This window comes from Gavialis gangeticus, unplaced genomic scaffold (genome assembly GCF_001723915.1).
Source record: "Gavialis gangeticus isolate Ggan-Ray unplaced genomic scaffold, GavGan_comp1, whole genome shotgun sequence".
Taxonomy (NCBI): Eukaryota; Metazoa; Chordata; order Crocodylia; family Gavialidae; genus Gavialis; species Gavialis gangeticus.
In genome coordinates, this window is record NW_017729005.1 from 10,559,137 (window position 1) to 10,565,284 (window position 6,148).

A 6,148-nucleotide genomic window follows, 5' to 3' on the forward strand; every position below is an offset into this window, starting at 1 on the left:
CTTAACCACAGTAGCTTAATGAACTGCTTTGGCAGACCTTATACTTACTATGTGAACATCATCAATTTTAGGATGGCCTCAGCTATGCATTTTCTTTTGTTTTTAAGTGCTTTTGTATTACAAATGATATAATAGGCAACTGCCCTATTATTACTTAATAGCCTTAGCAGGTTTGTGAACAAACATTTATTGCTTTTGAAATACACATATCATGAAAGGAAACGCCATTCTGATAATATTAAGATTCTGCAGCCATAAAATTAGGAAATGCCACAATACACTTATATAACTGACTTTGTAACTAATTGCCACTGCAGCATACCTAAGGGCACACTTTTAGCACAGTATGCAGGGATTTAACTACATGAGACCCATTAGTGTTAATGTTAAATCTGCCTGCTGAAAACTAACTCTATCATATGTAACATTTTCCAGGGTTTTGGAGGCAGGACCATATGTGCAGCAACTGGAAAACATAGAGGGTCTGAATTAAAAGCATTCTGTAGAACCCTCATATACAATAAGTTTTGTGAGTATGTCTGAACTATATCATTTTGACAGGGTTTTTATTTCTTAATAATACTTGTACTTTGTAACTGAAGATTTTAAATAGCTTCACAAACATTACTTACACCTCTGTGAGAGGTATGGATTATCTTTTCGTCCTGTTAAATGGGTAAACAGACACAGAAAGGATAAGGGACTTCCACAAGGTTGTACAGAGGGTCATTCACAGATCCAGGACTAAAATGCAGGAGACCTGATTTCTAGATCCTCCTCAAGAGCTAGGGGTGTCAAACACATTTGGCACTACAAGCTAAATCCAGACTATGGGGCTCTCCACAGGCCAGAGAACCCACAAGCAGCAGCAATGGCATTAATTCCAGTGGCAGCTAGAACTGCTGTTTCAGTACAGTTCCAGAACCTAACCACTACTACTGCCCACCCCACTTTTCCTCTGCTGCTGATATTAGTCACCAGAGTGACTAAAACCCCTGATTTCAACAGAGTCTGATAAGAAGAGCTGGAGGAGGAGGAGGGGAGTGCAGCAGAGGATAGGGAGAGGGGCTCAGGCTAGAAGCAGCAGGGGGGAAGGAGGGAGAGGTACTAGAGCAGCCCTCCCTTCCCTTCTGAAGAGAGCTGAGCTGGGCCAAGCCCCAGCAGGACTGTCTCATTAGGGATGTCTGCCTGCACAGTCCCAGGCTTTTCACTTCTGGCTAATCAAGGGGCAGGAGTATTGCCAGCCCCCAGCCCTGGACTAGCACTCTGAGGCAAGGCAGGGTATGGAATTCATGCATCTGTTGATGATACAGAGATTTTTCAATCCCCCTCCCTGCTTCATCATACTGTCTACAGCAAACTGGCAGGTGAGGAAGCCAGCCAGTGGGGGCTGATAACAGTCTTTATCACCCAATTAGCGAAGCAATAGCCTCTCTCCACATTACTTCAAACTTCGTAAACAGCTTACCGGCTGACCTGTTGATTAGTTCCAAAAGCCCTAAGCGGTCACTGTTATGTCTGCCTATTCCAGTGAAACTGGAGAGAGAAACACACCCAGACACCACTCGGCATTAGCTAGCATACCACATGCTGGCCATGGTCCCTGCTGTGGCAGAGAGGGGGAAGGGATCTCTGTTTAAGCAGTGAGTGGGTGGGGGGGGCCCACGGGGAAGCCAGCAGACCCTGCTGTGCCTGCAAGTCTGTGCTGAGCCCCAGCCAAGGAGCAGAGGGGAGGGGCCCACCCTGCTGTGGAGCAGAGAGTCCTGCCCAGCCCAGAGAGCATGCCAGGATGCTGGGGGACTCTGATTTAACTTAAACCAGCAAGGGATCTGGGACAGACATTGCATAAACCCGTTTAATCCAAGTCAGTTAAGTCTGATACTACTTTCAACCACATTCACATCAAACCGGTTTCAGCCATTTTCAAACTGGTTTATGTGCACTGAACATCTGTTCTGTTACAGGTTTAAACCAGTTTCTGATCATTTAAAGTGGTTTATGTGTAATGTCTGTCCCTAGCCCCTGGGTTCTGGAGCTGCACTAAAACTGCAGCTTTGACAGCCATGGATATTAACACTGCTGCCACAGTGGCTCTTGCAGATGCAGTGATGAACCCATGGATACATTCCAGCCAACAGAAATGGGTGGTCCAGCCCTCAATGAAATTCTGCAGGACAGATGCCCCACCTCCACAGGCCAGATCCATGTTATCATTACTACTACCACCATCATTACCTCATTCTTTGCAATACTAGGTAAATTGAAATCTAACACAGTAAAATCTAATTCAGACTGTATACTGTTGTTTTTGAATCACGTGATCTTTGTTGTTTCTGACTGTAATGGAATCTCATTCAGGAGCAGCATTAGAGCAGTTTAGACCACACAATGACATGAGGCTCCAAGCTGGTCAGAGGCTCCTGTTACATTGGGTTATGCTTTGGGGCCAGTTATACTTGTATAATAGCTGAATAATTGAGACTTTGCTAGAGCTAGAACTCAAAAAGCTCCTATGTGATTTGTCACACAACACAGTTACTGTAGTTGTTACATTTCCTGCATCCATTTTAGTTTTTACTGTGGTTGTCTAAGAAATTGTTTGATCCTGAAACTGAACCTTTGAAGAAGGCTCAAAAAAGGTAAGCTGAACTGCTTGACCATATTGGATATCATAATAACATTCTCTCATGCAGCCTATCTGTACTTTAAATGGCCTCTCAAAATTGAATACAGGTGCTCAAAATGTCAGCTCTATCATTGGTGAAGAAACAGAGGAGAGGTAGCTCCTCAGTTGCACTTACATGGTCAGATAATGACATTTTTTTCTGGTCAGATAGGGTGGATGCTATTTGTACTTACATAGCTATGTTCGTGCTGTGCTTCCCTTCTGAGTACAGTAAGAAGACTTCACTATAGCTTCCTAAGCTCCAGGGTAGGAAAGAGCTGCATGGATATGTGCCTATGTCTGTGTAAGTCCCCCAAAAATGTAGTTGGAGAAAAACACAACTAGCAACTGCTTGACAAAAAAGAAGAAATGTCCTATCTTTTAGCCTGGTGGTTAGAGTGGAAGACCCAGATTCTTGCCCCTTATCCAGATGAGGTTTGAACCTGCCTTTCCTAGCAAAATGTTCCAACCTTCAAGCCACAGATAAGGCTCCCTAGTCCTACTCTTGAAGCTGAACCACTGGACAACTAAGAGGAGAAGATTTGTGGGGCCAGGAGTAAGCAAGCAAATTAGAGGGAGTGTGGCTCAATGCCAAGGATACTATCATCAAAAGGAGCAAGCCCCAGGCTCTGACTATACTTATCCTAGTGGGCCAGAAGCTATCCCACTTCCACCTACCCAATTTATCTAATGAATGTTAAATACAAAAGTCAGAAAAGCCAATCAGAGTAGGGGCCAGAACCCATGGCCTCTCCCCTCCTGGAAAGATGCCCATCTTTCCACCATTTAGGCATTTAAATGTAAAAAAGAAGTCAACCCACCGGCAAATCCAGAATTGCTGTGAGGAGGTGTGACCACCCCCCTTTGGCTGGGTGGCACATACTCAGTGAAGAGATCATTTTGCCCATACAGCATGCGGCCAAAGGGGGTGTGTTTGCATGCCTCTCCCCGGTATCTCCATCCTAGATGCCAGTGAGCTCAGAGTTCACCAGCTAGTTGGAACAAGATCTGGCTGGAGTCTCTGAGTTTCACACAGCTCCAGAGCCCAGTAAGGTGAGTGCCACCACTGTTTTCCCTCCCCCAAAAAATTAAACAACAAGGATAAAGAGGGGAGGAGAGGAAGAGATGATCATCCCCTACATTCATACAACTCTGGAGTTCAGAGGCTGAGCGCAGCCGCTGCTCCTTCCCTCTTTTCCTTCACTGCTGAATTCCACTAGGAGTTGGGGGGGTAAGGGGAGGTTGGGAGAAGGGGAAGACATGAGGGAAAGGCAAACAGCAGCAGCACTCACCCTTGGGCTTTGGAGCTGCATGATAACCAGCTTGTGAGCTCTGAATTCATGGCACATGCAGATCTCCATCAAAACTTGCACTCACATGCCAGTGAGCACAGAAAGCTCACTGCTCATGCAGCACACGGTCAAAGGGAGATGCAAGCATGCCATCCTGCCCACCTGGGTCCACCCCTGATTTGGCCTCTAGTGTTGCATGAAGGGTTTTTGAAGAATAAGCAAGTAGTTTCCTTCTATGTCCACACAAAACCATATTTTTATGTTATTACGTAAAACTAAAACATTCACTAAACACAGTATAGAATCTCAAAAGAAATTCACTGTTTTTAAACATCAACTTTTCTCCAATTAGAAATATTTGCATATACTTTTGAAAACCTGCATGTGCCTAAAACCACATGGATATATGTAAACTCTGTTCAGATAATGCTTTTATCATCCTCAGGGATAAAGAGATTAAGACAGAAGAAAGGAATCTCTTGGAAATACACAACTGTGATGATTACGTATGTCAGTTGGGTGCTGCTGTGATGAATTTCAGGGAAGATGAAAAGGATTTCCCTGGCAGCAAAAAGTCTCTAACACAAAGAAGAGAAAATGAAGCAAAGCAGTTGTATTTATCTTTACATCATAACAGACAACCTTACTCCTGTTTTTGTGATGTTTTCCCTGCTCTCATCTTAGAAGGTTTTCCATTTGATATGAAGTATTAATAAGAAAAGAAATAAAATCAGAAATCTGGATACATTTGTCTTTCACAATTTGTTATAGAAGTGCCAGTTTGATGTATTTAATGTGTCCTGATTTTACTCTTTGCAGATGGCTAAGATACAGGAAGGGCTTATCTAAATATTAGGAACATAATTGTGATTTGATATATCACCTCTCCTCTCCCTTCTACCATATAGCTCCATTGTTGAGATCAGCAAAGAGTCTCCAGCACCTTGAGGTAGGCCTGATAAATAATCTGACACTGGAACCAATGGCAGTTTTGCACCAGCTTTATTAGGTGCGGGTTTCAGTTTCTCAGGTGTGGGCTGTATGAGCCAGAACATATTATACCTAGTAGGTGTCTAAGTGACATATCCAACACTATCCACCTTGCTTTAGTCCTTGAAAACCTACCGAACAGATCAGTATTTGTAATGCCTTAAGTTATGGACTAAGCCTAAATCGCAAAAAGCGGCAGGGAAGAAGAGGACTCATTCACCTTTTACAGTAATGTATTTTTCAGGGATTTGAACAGAGTGGAATAGCATTACTAACAAATAGAAGATCTGGCCCAATGTTTTTAAACTTGGTCTCTAACTTGGTCTTTCACAACCTGAGTCTGTAAGCTTTCATGCTAGAAAAAGTCTATTTTCCCAGGCTGTTTAAGAAGGATTGGTTAGGGACTGGAGTGGTTAAATTCACAGGCACTTCTTTTGCATGGTTTAATGAATTTAATAGGTGCCCAGAAAATAGGATTTGGACTTATATATACATATAGGCACCTCTCTTATAATAGTTTCATAGTTGCTAGGGGCTGCTGGAAGGGACCTTACAGATGATCATCTCCAGCCCCCGTGCACTTGGGCAGGAAAGACTGCTGGGATCAGGTGACCCCAGCAAGATGGGCACCAAGACGCTTTTTGAAGATCGCCAGGGTGGATGACTGTATTACCTGTGGTGGGAGCCTGTTCCAAACCCTTGGCACTTGGCTTGTAAAGAAGTTTTTCCTTATGTCTAGCCTGAAGCGGTCTTCAATCATGCATTAATTCAACTAAATAAACGCTATAGTAATACCCCCAAAATAATTTTCACTGTATTGGGCACTGCATGACAATAAGAGATAGTCCCTGTCCTGGAGAGCTTACAATATAAAAACAAGCTATACGTTAACTGCTACAAGAAAAAAGTGCCCCAGCACATTAAATATAAGTTATGGAAGCATTATTCTAGTATAGAATTTTTAAAAATCTTGTACATTTTGTGAAAGTGTAGGAACCTTTTGCAATATAAAATTGCTCTCTATTTTGTATGTAGTTATATAGAGCATTTTAAGAATTTATCCACTTGTATTTGAACCAGCCTACATTTCTGGTAAAATGCTTGCTTATTTTATAACTTTACTTAAATGTTGTAGTAGTATACATTCACTGGAAAAAGTGTAGAGAATAACCTCTAAATCAATCCATGAAGGGACGGCTGT

General features: G+C 42.8%; 1 long non-coding RNA gene across 1 annotated transcript; it reads left to right on the top strand.

The window, feature by feature from the left end:
* Positions 1-438: 438 nt before the first annotated feature.
* On the top strand, positions 439-5,504 carry LOC109291602. The gene is made up of 3 exons (XR_002095903.1): positions 439-529; positions 2,101-2,255; positions 4,403-5,504. It is a non-coding gene; the product is annotated as an uncharacterized LOC109291602 (long non-coding RNA).
* Positions 5,505-6,148: the final 644 nt, after the last annotated feature.